Here is a 16,141-nt window from a genome sequence, read left to right on the forward strand (position 1 = left end):
GAGGAGATGGAGCAAAGGTGGAGTAAGGATCTTGTTCAAAATCTCACAGTAAGCAAATGGTGGACCCAAGATTCAAGATGCTAGGGCTTCTGCTTTTGTGGCCCTTTGCAAAACAAAAAGTTCAATCCTTGTTTTCTGTCATTTGTCACCCTTAATCCTCCTTTTGAAGATATGTTAAATTTATGACCTCACTTCTTTGCAGACCTTCTATCAATGTTTCCTCAGTCTTATCTCTAATAGAAATTTCTGGTAGGATAAGCCAGAGTGAAGACAAATAGCACTAGAATTGGAGTTGAAAAACAAGGGCAGTGAAACTTGGAACTTCCATCCTATCAGGGCACTTAACCTCTATCAGGTTTTTCTAGTCTGTGCAATGGGAGCAACACCCGCTTCACAAAGTTGTGGAGAGAGTATAATGAAACAATTTATTTGAAAAGGCCTGGGACTGAAAAAGCCTGTGGGTGTTCACACATTTGTTGGCTCTGATTCCACAATTGCCCTTGGGGTACACAGTACCCTCTGTAATTGTTGATGCTCCCCTGCCCCCATGTAAGAAACTTGGGTGTAAGGAGTTACACTGAGACAGTGGGTGGATAGAAGGAACTACTTTGTGACTATATCTGAACACTGTTGAAGGCCCTGATGAGTCCAGCAAAATATTTTCCCTCAACTTTGTCTCCTAGGCAAACCAAACCTGGCACTTTTCTGACCACAGGTATATGTTTGTTTAACTTAAATTTAAGAGTCAAATGACTCCTTTAAGTCATCACTGACTGTAGAGGAAGCAAACAAGCCCAGATGAAAACATCCTTCATTTATTTTTCAGGCAAATTCCATCACCCAATGATGAGATTCACTCATTCAACACACCAAAAATATTTACTGAGCACCTACTATATTTGTTTTAATAAAATAAAATACCAAGTGTTCAGACTATTTGGAAATTGGGATGGTTCATATAAATTTTAAATATTTTTATTTTCTTCCCAATAAATCCCCAAGAAAGAAATTCGGAGTGACAAACTTAACCCGTTTGTGAATAGTACAGAAATCACTCTTCAAGGTGATGACTTTCCCTCCCTAATGATAGGCCTCATCCTCTCCCACATCTCCCTCACTCCACTGCTTTGAAAACGGGTACCTCTACATTCAGATCTAGCCACTTATATATAGTTAAGGTTATGAATATGTGTTAGTTACCACATATTCTGCCCAAGCATATAACACAGATACTAGGCTACTGTTCTCTTATCTCTTGATGGAAAAAAATAAATAAAGGAATTAATGAAGTCACCTGTTGTGAGTTAACAAAAAATTAGAAATCTAAGAACTTTGAATACTGATGTAAACACTGAGTGCTCTTAAATATTTTTTGGTACAAGCAAGTAAGCCTTAGGGACTGACCTCTAATTGAAAAAAACCTCTTAACTGTTCCCTCTTTCACTAATGTGTAAAATAGTGATATTGCCCCTTCCCCACTCATCCAGGGGTGAGGGAAACTGACATGGAGGCAAAGTGCTATAAGTGAAGAGAACCACTCCAATGCTCCATGAGGTTGGCCTCGGAATCTCTTCTGCCTTCTATATTGTTTGGTTTCAGAGAGCTGGAGAGTGGATAATGAAAGGTAGAGTGGAGTGGCAGGCAGAATAATGCCCCCTAGAGATGTCTGCATCCTAACCTCTGAAACCTTACATGGTGCAAAACCTTAGAAACAAGTTGTGCAGATGTGATTTAGTATCTGGAGATGGGAGATAATCCTGGATTAGCTGGCTGGGATCAATGTCATCATTACATGTCCTTATAAGAAGGGACAGGAAAATCAGAGTGAACAATAGAAGATGGAATAACCAAAGCAAAAATTTGGAGTGATGCAAGGAAGGGGCCACAGGACAAGGAAGGCAGGAAATTTCTAGAAGCTAGAAAGGCACAGAAATGGATTTTCCCTCAGACCCTGCGGAAGGACCCGGTCTCCTTTGCTGGCACCTTGACTTTAGCCCAGTGAGACTTATTTTGATCTTCATAACAGCTAGATGATAAATATGTGTTGTTTTAAGCCACTAAGTTTGTGGTAATTTGCTATAGCAGCCATGTGAAACTAACACAATGAGAAGTTATGGTCTCTGCTAAAGAGAGCAAAGGACTGAGGGTCAGGAGATTCTGGTTGTGGTTTTACATCTGCTAGCGCTAGCTGTGGGACTGTAAACAAATTATACTGCCTCTCAGGACTTTAACCTACCCTACGCCATAACGTGTTACTCTGTTAATTCTTACGTCCTGTCTAGCTTTGAAAGTCTATGATGGACATGATGCTAAGCGCGCAGAGCCACTGAAATTAACATCTTTCTAGTCCTCAGATAGTATCTAAAATTCAGTTTACATTCTCCCTGCTGTCACATAACCTTAGGCAACTGTATAGTGAGATCATAAATCGTAGACATTGGCACTGAAGACACAGCAGCATACAAATTATATTTCTAAATCCTGGAATGCATTTGCCTGATACCTAAGATTTTCTTTTTTAAAGATGGTGCCTGCCTTAGGTAGGTTTATTTTGGAGAAGGAGACTTTCAGTTCTGGCCAAACATATGGCCTGGCAGTTTCACTACACCCACTGAGTGTTTATCTTCTCCGCTCCTGTGCAGTAATTTTAATAAAAGCCCTGTACCAGCCTGCACCCCAGGCGGTGAGCCAGCCCCACCTGTCTCTTCCTGACAGACTGTTGAACATGGATGCCTTCCAGCGACTAAAAGTCACTATTCGGCCTCAGAACCTTTCTGCTTTTGCTCCAGGGGGTTGCACAATGTTTTATATTTAGAAACATGATGTCAGCTCTTTCTTATTTTGCCATCTTTGAGATGTTGTATGACTTGGCTATTTGAACAAAATAGGTCTTTGTACCACTCTCCATTCTCAATACATAAAAGACTAAATGGATTAAAGGAATCCCACCATTTTATCTGTGTTTATCTTCTTCAGAATACGTAAGTCCACCCAGGCACCTGGCGCTGGAAGTGGGCTCAGGAGAACAGCCAGGCAATGTGTTAACCTTCACGAGCCCTGTGCAGAGGAATTTTTGACTGAAATTGGGCTGTTGATTGCTTTTAACTTTCTGGATTTGCTGAGGACATTTTCACCAAAATCAAAATATTCTGAGTATACTTTTAAGAACCAAATTCCACGTATTTAGCCACTCTGATATGAGAGCATTCACTGTATTTTGTTGACTTAAAAGATGGCTCCTTTCCTTGTGAAGCTAGAAAGCATAAGGATAAGAGAGAGGTATACTCCTTTCTCTCAGACTTACAGAGGGTGGCTTGTTTGTTTTTTTAATAAGGACGATTTTGAGAAATCTTGAGACTTTGGAAGTTTGAATAATAAAATGGAAGCCTTCTAAAATTCAGCTTTAAAGAGTGATAGAAACTATTTTAGCATATTAATATATAAGAGATATGCTGGGGGACAGTGAAACTTCACAGTGTGGAAAGTGCCGATCTTTGCAATACTCCTCCTGAAGGCCAGATGATAACGAAGTCCTGTTCTCTCTGCTTACTTCACCTGCAGGACCTGAAGTACCCACTTCACCTTCTCCTGAGCCTGCAGGTCAGCTCCATCCAGCAGTGGAACTAGATGAAGAAAAGGGCGACTAACCCACATGGGAGGCATAAACGCAGAACTCTGCTGCCACTAAACATGAGAGAAATTCAACAGTATTCTTCTCTGTAGATAAAAATTTATCTCCCTGCAAAGGGTTTAATTCTCTATGAGTGGAAGTTATTCTACACATTTTTCCTACTTTTTACTTTGTTATGTGAGAAAGTAGGTGAGTAAAGAAAACAATCATACAAAAATTTTTAAGAATCTGCAGTGTTTTCCACATAACACTTAATTTTTTGTGGCTCGTTGTCCCTAGATAGAAATCAAATGTTATATTTGAATCAGTCTTGTAAAGGTCAAGGCTTTGGGTTACAAGTAGCAGAGACCAAATATCACTAAGTTCATGAAGCAGAAAGGCATTTATTGAAGGGATATTGTGTTGCTAACTCCATTAACAGGAAGGCTAGAGAGACTAGGCTGAGAAAATGGACAAGACCAGAGTAGAATGAACAGCAGGGTGTCAGGAGGCCACCACTGGTTGCCACCACCAAAACAACTCAATGTTGCCACCACCAGACACTTCATGTCATTGCCTCTAGAACTTTGACACTAACCACTGCCCCTGCTCAGCTCACTGTCATTACTGAACTAGCATCAAGGAATATTTTTCACTGGCATGGAGTTTTGTGCCATTCTCCCAGGAACACTGAAATACTCAAGCTCAGGTAATGGAGTCCTGGGCTCCATCAAGAGCCAGGGAGCAATGGCTGGCCATTTCAGATTCTATGAAAATCAGATTCAGAAAGTAAGGCCTTCCCTCCACCAAGATTCACTCTCTGAAGAATTTCCCACAAACCAACAGTGCTTGGATGCTGGTAGCCAAACAATAGCAGATGCCTAGCACAGCCCAGTCCTCTTCCTATCTGATATCTACATACACTCTTTACTGGAAAATGCTCCTACCTCATACACTAATGCAATGCTCCTCAAACAATTCAGACACCTTCAGCTCCTCCCAACAAAGGCAGGCAACCTTCAGCCTTGCCAGTTACTGTCTTTAGTTCCAAGTCTAAGATCTGAGTCATGGTCTTTTTTTCCTCCGTTTCTGCTAGGTATCTGTTTAATGTTCTGCAGGCATATGACCTTAAATGTAAATTTAACCAACAAAACTTATTTTAAAGTGGTTTGAGAAAGAGGTAGGAAAGAAAAAGAAAATTAGTTAGACTATACAATAGCTCAGCAGGTAAAAGAATCTGCCTGTAATACAGGAGACGTGGATTTGATCCCTGGGTCAGGAAGATCCCCTGGAGAAGGAAATGGCAACCCACTCTAGTATTCTTGCCTGCAAAATCCCATGGACAGAGGAGTCCAGTGTGCTACAGTCTATGGTGTCACAGAAGAGTCTGACATGACTTAGCAACTAACACATACAAATCTACACATCACGTGGCAAGAAAGGAAATACTAGTCACAGGCTGTAGCTGATAGTTACTGGTTCTCTCCTCTGTTGCAGATTCTTAAGTGAGCACTGTAACTGTCATGGGGTCTTTAGTCACATGGACAACACAAACCTTCTTTCCCACTTGGAGGATCGCAGCCCTTCTGAGTTAACCCAGAAGGGTCTGCTGCATTTTTATATTAACATACCGCTCAATAGAGTGGTAACAGGATGCTGCCCAGGGAATTATCTAAGCTTATCTCTTTCTCTTTTGAATAAATGAAACCTCATTTCTTCTGGAGAGTCAGAATCCATCATCCCAGTTAGCACCATGATCCTCCTTTTCCCGTTCTCACAGAAGTATGAGTCATCTACGTGGTTAAGCTTAAGACACAGAGAACAGACTTGTAGACAGGGCAGGGGAAGATGAGGGTATGGGATGAATTGAGAGAGTAGCACTGAAACATACACATTACCATGTGTAAAACAGATAGCTAGTGGGAAGCTTGCTGTATAACGCGGATGAGGGAGCTCAATCCAGGGCTCTGTGACAATCTACAGGTGTGGAATGTGGGGGTGGGGTGTGAGGGAGGGTCAAGAAGGAGAGGATATATGTATACTTCCAGTTGATTCGCGTTGTTGAATGCCAGAAACAAGCATTACATTATAAAGCAATTATTTGTCAACTAAAAATAAATTTAAAAACTAAAAAAAATAATAAATAGTTAAGCTTAGCTTCCAATTCAACCATTGTATGCCCTCTGGAAAAAGCATTTGTCCCCAGGACACTGACATTACTAACAGAATCCACTCAAGACACTGGGACAGAAGGCAGCACCTCACTTCCAGTTTATTCCTCCTGGACATGCACATTCTAACTGCAGAAGAGCGAGCACCATGTTTCAGTTACTGGTTCAGAGTGCATTCTGAATTTTGTAAGACAGTATCCAACTTCACAAGGTATTGGCCGTAAAATTGAGTATTGCATAGTCCACTGCACCATTCTATAAAGCTCACTATTTCTAGTGGAAAAGATATAAATCCACTTAACCCTGTGGGCATCAACCATTGTTTTATTTTACTGTAGGTTAACTTCCAGTTGGCCTTTCCTACCATAATAGTCCTTACGTCAGTTCTTCAGTCAAGAAACTGATGAAGATACCTGCTAATTACTCAGGATAGCTATTCTGACTGTATATAACACATGTATTTATCTTTTCATATATATGCATCTAAACTTACAGGAGCTAGGTAAATAACCATGTTTAGAAACCTACTGGATCTACTGTGAGGTAGACTTGGGTCAAAGCTCTATTATCTGACATTTTAAAATCCCCGTTCTTGGGACCTCAGTGAAATTTGGGTCACTTGAGTTAGGACCACTGTGAAACCTTCCCTGGAATGTCTGGGGCCATTTACCATGGCAAATAGCTATATACCCTACGCAACTAGTGTGTAACACACCAGTTGTAAAGAGTACACACTTATAACTCTCTAGCATCCTCTTTCTGAAGGGCCCCAGACCTGCCTTCATTCAAGGGGCTCCATCAGGTCTGAGATGTGACTCGGGGCTGGAACTAGGTGAGGAGTTATGGCTTCCTATCATAAGAGCTCAAGTCAGGCCCCTTTCACCACACCTAGAGATAGTTTTCTTTTTTATTTTAATACATCAAGAAGGACCAAAGAGAGCTTCTAATTAGGAATACCATGATCGATTACCCACCTCCAAAATCTGTATGGGTCATACTCTTCCAACTATTATTCCAATTGCCCATGAAGGTAATGATGTCGCTTTTCTTCTGCCAGTTAAGTGCCATTACTTGGCTTGGGCATCTAGGTGCTTCCCAATCCCACTGAGTTTATGAGACCACAACTCTGGCAAAACCTCTTTGCGACCCCATGGATTATACTGTCCATGGAATTCTTTAGGCCAGAGTACTGGAGTGGGTAGCCTTTCCCTTCTCCAGGGGATCTCCCCAGCCCAGGAATTGAACCCAGGTCTCTCACATTGCAGGCAGATTCTTTACCAGCTGAGCCACAAGGGAAGCCCAAGAAGCTTGGAGTGGGTAGCCTATCCCTTCTCCAGCAGATCTTCCTGACCCAGGAATCGAACCAGGGTCTCCTGCATTGCAGGTAGATTCTTTACCAACTGAGCTATCAGGCAAGCCCATTGCCACTTCAGCCTACAGAAAAGAACCCCTGAACCACATCTCAAAAGTACTCACCTCATTGACACATTACTCAAGACCATGGTGAAGACAGTTTCATCTGAAACCCCGAGGAGGGCACCATGATTGGAGTCATACTTGTTTAATTCACTCAAGCACTTCTATCTTTGGTAGACCTAGTAGGCTACATTAGACCAAGTATTTTCTGATAGATCAAGCTTACTACTCCAGATCTCTGTGAAACCACTTTCATTCAAACAGCCAAGTCATTTAAAACTATTTTTAGTCATTTGATCCAGCAACAAGATACAGAATCTCTGAAGTGTGGGCTTGCATTGATAAATCCAGTCTGATCTGTAATTATGCTTTCCTCTCCTTGATAGGGCTTCCTCAAATTAATTTCCCTGCAGATTTTGCTGATATGAACTAGCAAAGACATGCAATTCTTTTCTTAACATTACCTTCCACTCCTAGATTTGCCTTTGCAATTTCCCAAGCCCCGACTCTTCCACCACCCACACTCACAGCCTGCACTCTGGTTCCAGGCTGAGAGACTTCACAAGGGTGGGTGAGTGCAGAGGGAAGAACTGCTTCCCACAAGGAAACCTCCTCAAGGAAAGGTACTGTGAAATAATGCTTATAGAAATATTTTTGCACATTTTTCACAGAATTTTCAGGTATTCTGAACTGAGAGGATTACTCTGGACAGCAAAGCCACCATATTTCTGGAAAATTCTCCTATAACATTTGATGCCAGTAATCATTCTCTTCTTTTGGAAATCCCCCTCCTTCCATATGTGATTTCACTCTCCAAATTTTGCCTCTCTTCTTTAGTTGTCTGAACATTCTTCACCATTGAAAATGATCTTTTCTCTTCTCTATCTTCTTATCTCTTTTCAGTTTCAACTGCAATCAATTATTGATGTTTTTGTTTTCATTTATAGCCACATGCCTAGGTTTTATCTCTTCTGAACTCCAACCCCACATTTCCAACTATATGCCAGACATCTCAAAGTTGCCACTGAAAAAGAATACCTCTATCTTTGGTATTCCATGTCTTCCAACAAAACAAGCTCACATCATCTAGGCTGGGTTCTTGGAGTCATATTTGAGTTATTCTCCTGCATTCACTATCCCATCTATGCCAATTCCTTTCCAATATTTCTGTAAATTCTCTAGAATCTATCCCATTTCTTTGATTAAATAATTTTCTGCTTTTCAAAGGCTTCCCACTGTTCTGAGGAAAAAAAAAAATTCTATAAACTTCAGGCTATCAGTGATCCACTCAGTCTTTCCCCAGCCCCACCACTCTGTAAGCAGATCTCTAGTTGACCCTTTGACCCACCACCCATACTCCCCAAAGCAAGGTGCCTCCCCATAGGCAACTTCTATTACTTACATTTACTCTTCTTGAATTCAGTTTATCATCTATGATATGTTATTACCTCCATCTTGTAACTACCATTCCTCCCCTTTCAGCTGGCCTAAGTAAATAATCCAAGAACTAAAGGATACGTCAAGGGGAAAAAAACTACAGAGGGAGAGATTTCAACAATTAGATGTTTATGAGGTCATGGATAGAGGAACTGAGGCTTAGCAAGCTACTTTCCTGGCTAAGTCACAGGAGTTAGGAGGGGAGAAAACTATAAAAACCTGGAGATATACGTCTGAAAGACACAGAACAAAGTAAATCTGTGCCATGTACCCAGTAGAACCATGAATATTTGCAAGATCCCAGGGTTCCCAATCTCAGCATACATGGGAGAACAGAGTCGACACAGCAATGAAGTGAGAAATCTGAAACAGGAGCCTTAGGTGGTCTCATAGAGGGCTGGGATGCACATTCCGTGTCAAACAAAAGAATTATTCCACTGCACTAAAGAAGCAAATAGCATGACTGAGGGGACTCAGCATTGACATCTCCTCTGTGACTGAGAAAGTTGGAACAAGGAAGACACAGTAACTGCCTGTGTGAAATGACCCGAAACCAATGGGAATACGGGTGTCTCAACAGAAGCCAGAATGGCTTGATGACAAAGACTCACACAGCATATAGCCCTTCTCAATGCCTGAACATCACAAAGCCTCTCTGCCTTCTTCCAAATCCCTCTCTCCTCCCATGAACACAGCCTGGGTTGGGAAGGAGATGGGTACTAAATTGATGAAGATGTAACATCTACTACCTAGCAGAGTATGAACCATGAATGGAAACTAAACTGAGTTACAAAAAATAGTTATTTTTAACCATCTGATTTTATGTTTGAGATTCATATCTGCATACATGTATTATGTGTATGTGTATATATAAAATTTTTTCAGCCACAGGTCACCAAAGTATGTCTTAGTCCACTGGCTGTTATAACAAAATACCATAGACTGGATGGCTTATCAACAACAGAAATGTATTTCTGACATTTCTGAAGGTGGGGAAGTCCCAGATCAAGACACCAACAGATTCAATGTCTGGTGAGGTCTCGCTTCCTGGTTCATTGATGACAGTCTTCTCCCTGTGTCTTCACATGAAAGAAGGGGCAAGGGAGCTCCCCGAGATCTGTTTTAAAAGGACACTAATCCCATTCCTCAGTGCTCTACCTTTATGACCAAATCACCTCCCCAAAGACCCACCTCCAAAATATTGTCACATAGGGATTAGATTTCAACATATGAATCTGGGGGAGGGGGGAACACAAACATTCAGCCCATAACAACATGGTTATAAATATCATGACAATATCACGTCAGTAAAAAGGAGTTTGTTAGCCATGTATGGATGTTAGAGTTGGACTATAAAGAAAGTGTAGTGTAGTATAATCGCTCAGTCGTGTCCAACTCTTTGCGACCCCATGGACTGTAGGCAACCAGGCCCCTCCGTCCATGGATTTCCCAGGCAAGAATACTGGAGTGGGTTGCCATTTCCTTCTCCAGGGGATCTTCCCGACCCAGGGATAGAACCCAAGTCTCCCACATTGCAGGCAGATACTTTAACCTCTGAGCCACCAGGGAAGCCCATAAAGAAAGCTGAGCACCAAAGAATTGATGCTTTTGAACCATGGTGTTTAAGAAGACTCTTGAGAGTCCCTTGGACCACAAGGAAATCAAACCAGTCCATCCTAAAGGAAATCAGTCCTGAATATTCATTGGAAGGACTGATGCTCAAGCTGAAACTCCAATACTTTGGCCACGTGATGAGAAGAACTGACTCCTTGGAAAAGACCCTGATGCTGTGAAAGATTGAAGGCAGGAGCAGAAGGGGACGACAGAGGATGAGATGGTTGGATGGCATCACCAACTCGATGGACATGAGTTTGAGTAAGCTCCAGGAGTTCAAGATGGACAGGGAGGCCTGGCGTGCTGCAGTCCATGGGATTGCAAAGAGTCAGACACGACTGAGTGACTGAACTGAACTGAACTGAAAAAGGAGTTTGTGGTTGGAAGGAATATCATTCTAAATACTCCTAGATACAAAATCAAAACCAACTAACAGACAAAACAAACCAAAGTTCTCTGTGGGAAACATTACTCTTAAGGACCTCCAAGAAGTCATTTTCACAACCCTTCTCGAAAAATTCATTTAAGAATTTATTATAAATAAGAGAATCTGACAGCATTGGGAAGTAATTTGTAAATTCCATTCTATGATGAAATTGTGCAGCTGGAAACTTGAGGAATGAACTAAGTAAGATGACCTTAGAAGTGACTTAAAAACAGCAACCCTCATTATATCTTTGGACCCTGATTTTCCTACTCCCTATCTAATTTCAGGACATTAAATTGCCAGTTGCAAAAACAGATAAAAGTATTCAGAAATTTAAGACACAACTATTGAAAGTATGAATCAAAATATATACATATCAAAATACAAAATGTTAAAAGTGCATAAACATATGACATAACTACAAGTATTATGCATTATATATTTATATATACATTCTAACTTTTTTATATTTATAATTGTCTCATTTTTAAAATATTTAAAATATCAAGGCATATTGACATATGTCTACGTGTGTACATGAATCAGTGGGAGACATACTGATTTATATAAAATCTTTGACAAAAGCAGCTTATTGATGCAGAAAGTCAGCAGAAAATATAAGAACACATCTAATTATAGAGGATGGGAGCTATAAATGAAAAGATTTGCATTGAGATACTGAAGCTGAATTAAGTCAAGGGAAGTCTCTAAGCTCTTTTTTCAAAAATAAATATATTTCTCTGCAGTTATATTTCACAATATATTAATTCTCTCTCCCTAAGGGATTCCATTTTGCATGGAACCTAAATAAACTTCCTGAAAAAACTCTGCTGATATTGGATTTAATTACCAGACCTAATTCTTCAGTAGTAGAAGTAAGCCAAAGAACTGGGGGAAAATGCTGACTGAATAGAGATCTGAGTGACCTGGCTAACTGGAAGGGAACAACATTTTTGATTAATTAAAAGGACAAGCACTTCATCTTAGAATGTCCAAAGGTGAGATACATAGAACTAAATAAATCTATAACACTGTTTGACAGCACTTCTCCAGTAATCCTGTGGAGTATCTTTTCATATTATAACATGTGAAATAGCAAGAAGTATATTTTTGCACACATTTTTCTACATCTAAAGTAAAACTTAATGTTTTTTAGAGCCTTTAGAATAAGGATTTCTACTTCTCGTAAAAAACAATTTCTTACATTTTCAGGGTTACTTTTACTGTAAAGGTCACCAACTGTAATTGGTTGCAGTATTTTGTATGGCACAGTTGGAGTTGTCAAGAGACTGTTAAGTGAAAAATCACTTTTGGGGCTTCTAAAAGCAGTTGTGTTTGTCCTTACAAGATGAATTGCTTCCATAGCAATGAACTACAATGTTTCTACGTTTATTTCAAACATATAGAAACGTTCATTCTTCCCTTTGCAAAGCCATCCTGCAATCAGCAATAATTAACATGCTTGTTAAAAAAGAGACCACTTTACTGATATTATTAATTCAATGCTATGTTAAAATCAAGCTTATTATCACTGCTCTAACAAATCTTGAAATTAACATGTAGTCTTTAACTGCTATATTTCACTTACACAGCAATATGTTTTTAAATAGCATATGATTTGTTTGAATATGTTTCTCAAATAATGAGAGAGAGAAGAAAAGGGATTGGCTACTTTAATAAGCCACTGCAGGGCTTATTTATTTTATGAAAATGAAGTATCGCTAATGAGGAAGAGGTTATTTAAAGAGCTGTAAAATGGTTGTTGCCAAAGTAACCTCCCCCTGATTTGAGGCAAATCGTGACAGGCAAATCATGCCACAGACAGAAACATATCACAGCTCATTTCTCTTCTCTCCTTGCTGGAGCCTAGAGGGAAAGAACAAGCAGTTTCTCTATCCTCAGAGCTGCCTGGACCACATATGGAGTCAACCGTGACTTTACGATGCTGAGGGATAACGAGGTGCCCAACCAGAGATAGGCAACCAGCAGGACAAGGAGTCTAGAGATCAAGCCACAGGATGAAAACCTGCAGTACCTGGGAATGTCTAGTTTGGAGAGAAGGACAATCAAGAATTACAAAAACTAATTTCAATATTTAGAGCTCTGTAATATAGAATACGTCTTAAAAAGTTTGTGTGGTGGCAAAAAACAACATACATCTGCATCTAAGCAAGTGTCTGAGGGCAGCCCCCAGCCCAAATGCAAGCAGTCACAAACTTCTGTCCTCCTCCTCCACATTCCCTGATTTTCTTGTGGGGGACTTAGTTACTTCAGGTTTCTCCCTTGGCTCTTTTCCCTCATCCAAAAAATATATGTACAAATAGATGTACAAAAATATATAGAAATAGAGACATAGACTTATTCAGCCATCATTATACAAGGGATGGTGTTTTCTTGGCCTGTCTATAGAAGATTTTATTACTTATTTCAAACCATAAATATATACATGCACAATATGTATATATATCATATATATAATGTTTTGATTATAAACATATTTCATGTTCCTTATAGGGAAAAATTAGAAAATGTAAAATACAGGAATTATGTATAGTCTTACTACCTAATCACTGCTAAAATTGTGCTTATTTTCCTCATGACTTTTCTCCCCCAGTATTTTAATAAAGCTGTGATCTTTGCACACAGTTGCTTTTATTATTTTTTTTCACAGTTGCTCTTCTCATTAAAACATGAAGATTTTTGTGTTATAAAAATACTTCTAAATATTCAATAATTTTATAGTTTTACATTATATTATTTTCCTAGTCTATCTTTTTGGAGCATTTATAATTATCCCTGTTATAAATATATTATAATTATCCCTATTATAAATACATTAGGGCTTTTCTAGTAGCTCAGATGCTAAAACATCTGCCTGCCAATGCAGGAAACATGGGTTCAATCCCTCGGTCAGGAAGATCCCCTGGAGAAGGAAATGGCAACCCACTCCAGTATTTTTGCTTGGAGAATTTCATGGACAGAGGAGCCTGTCGGGCTACAATCCATGGTATCACAAAGAGTCGAAAATGACTGAATAACTAACACACATGTAAATATGTTGGATTAATTTGTTATTAATCCATCTATTTTTTTCTGCTCAAAATTCTTTTTTGCCTCATGACCCTCTCTTTTAGGCCTGTAGGGAAAGGACTGTTTCAGGGAAAGGATGAGAGGGTAGGTGAAAATAGTTCACCCTTAGCTTCCAAGTTTTAAAGCAGACTTTTGAAACTTGCAGCAAAAAAAAAAAAAAAAAGCTATTTTTTAGTCCCAAAAGCCTGACTTTTGAGTAGCAAATAAAACCATAATGTATTTGTGACACTGCATTTATGTCATGAACAATAAACTTGAAAGTATGTGAAATTAGGCAAAGTAATTTAGAAGGGATAACAATTTACAAGGAGGAAAGAAGTGTGAAGTATAAGAAGAAAGCTAGAGAGTTATATGGCACAGGTCTCTGAAAACAGATTCTAAACATTATCACCAGGGCCAAAACTCTTGGTAGGGGGTGAGGGGAAAGCATCCCAGATAGGTGTGGGGATCTGAGCATAGAGACCAGTGCCCAGTTCCAATAGAGACTATGCAAGACGTAAGCCGTAACAGGTTCCCTTTATCACCTTTATCACCATGGCGAGGTGACAGTGGGTAGAGATGATAGCACGAGAGGCACCTGAGAAAATTCCACAGAGCAAAATTTTGCATGTGCCTCCTTGAGAGGGGGGGCGGGGGGGGTCACTAAAAAAGAACATACACACTCATCACATCCCAGTGGCTGAAGGGTGAGAAATGGAGAACAGTAACTGGAGAACAATGGGAACCCCAGTGCCTTAGCAGACATCACACTGGGACAGTCATGGAGCCCAGGTAATAACAGGTAGAATGATGCATCTTGCTAAATGCCAGCCTGGAACATACCAAGTGCAGTATCTTCTCCGTGCTTTGAGGCAATGGAACTTCCCCACAACTGAAGTGCAATCTCAGAGGGGGAATCCTGAATTAACTCAGGGTGGGGGAATTCTGAATTGATTGAGAAAGCCATAATTTGGATGAGTCTACCATGAGCTGGCTGAGAATAAATCTCCAAGTGGAATGAGAAGTTCAAAGTCAATGTTAATTTAAGTTGGAGAAAAATTATTACATTTAGGACACCCAAATTTGTCACTACTACATAATTAATACCATAGTAAACAACTTCATAGCAATGGTAACTTTCAATGACAATACCCTTTCAAGTTGGGTTCAATCATTTAATTTTTGATCATTTATTTCTTCAACAAATTGATTGAGCACCTATTATTTTCGAGGCACTGTACTAGACAGCTAAAGCAGAAAACAAAACAGACAGAGCTGTTCCCAGTCTTTACTGATTTCCAACTAGGAAGAATGACAATAAAGAAGCTATGACAACAAGTTACTGTGGTCACTGTGAAGAGGGAGGAATCCTAACCTACTCTTCTAGGAAAAACAGCAGTGATCAAAATTAGTAGACCTAAGGAAAGGAAAAGTACCCCAGGGAAAGAAAACAGCTTATCCAAAGTGCCAGGAGTTAGAGAGAGGATGACGTGGCCACCCATTGCCAAGCATGCATTCAGCATTTGAGGGCATATATTATGTGTGTTATAAATGGAGTTTCAAATTCAGAGGCTGTGATGCCACAGTTTAAAGAAAAAGGTAGGACTAAGAACTAATATTGGAAAAATAAATTCTGTGAACAATACTTTCTCCTCTGTATTTAATAGCTTACTGTTTTTAATTTTTTATTTCCACTTAAATAGGTAAAGAGATAACTCTTTTTTCCGTGATTGGAAAAGAGACAGCTAACTGCCTGTCTTGATATTCATTTTTCACTTTTTCTGATTAAAAAAAAAAAAGAATTACTCAGTTGCAGTCATATGCCTGGTTTTTCTCCAACCCAAGATGTGACCAACAGAAATAAATTCCAAATGCTGAGAAGTAAAAGTACAGGAGATACCTCTAGGAAATCTTCTTTAAAGTTTCCTTCTTTCTGTTGCCATCCAAGAATATGACCATGATGTCCAGATCTCCAGCTGCCATCTTGAAATGCAAGGACAAAGTTTGTACTCTAGGGCTTGTATTAACAGAATGAAGAGTGGGAAGTATCCTGACTATCAATAATTGTTTAAAGCCACAAGACTAGCCTACTAAATTGCTTTTACTTCAGAGAAATAAATTGTCATATTTAACCCATTGTTATTATTTTATTTTTGGCTGTGCATGCAACCAAACCTAATCCTATCTAATCCTAATACAATATGGTAAGGAGTTGATTTAGGATAGCTGAGAAGCTTCTAAATTTACAGCAAGGTCCAAAACACAAATCAGATAACTGTAAAGGTAAAAAGAAGCCATTTGGTCTGTTTTGTAAACCAATCATTCTCTGGGGTAAGGCTGTTCAAAGGCTCCTCCTGACAAGATTTTGTCCAAGTTTAAGCTTCTCAAATGGTCAAG

The sequence above is a fragment of the Cervus canadensis genome, chromosome 9 (genome assembly GCF_019320065.1).
Source record: "Cervus canadensis isolate Bull #8, Minnesota chromosome 9, ASM1932006v1, whole genome shotgun sequence".
Classification (NCBI taxonomy): domain Eukaryota; kingdom Metazoa; phylum Chordata; class Mammalia; order Artiodactyla; family Cervidae; genus Cervus; species Cervus canadensis.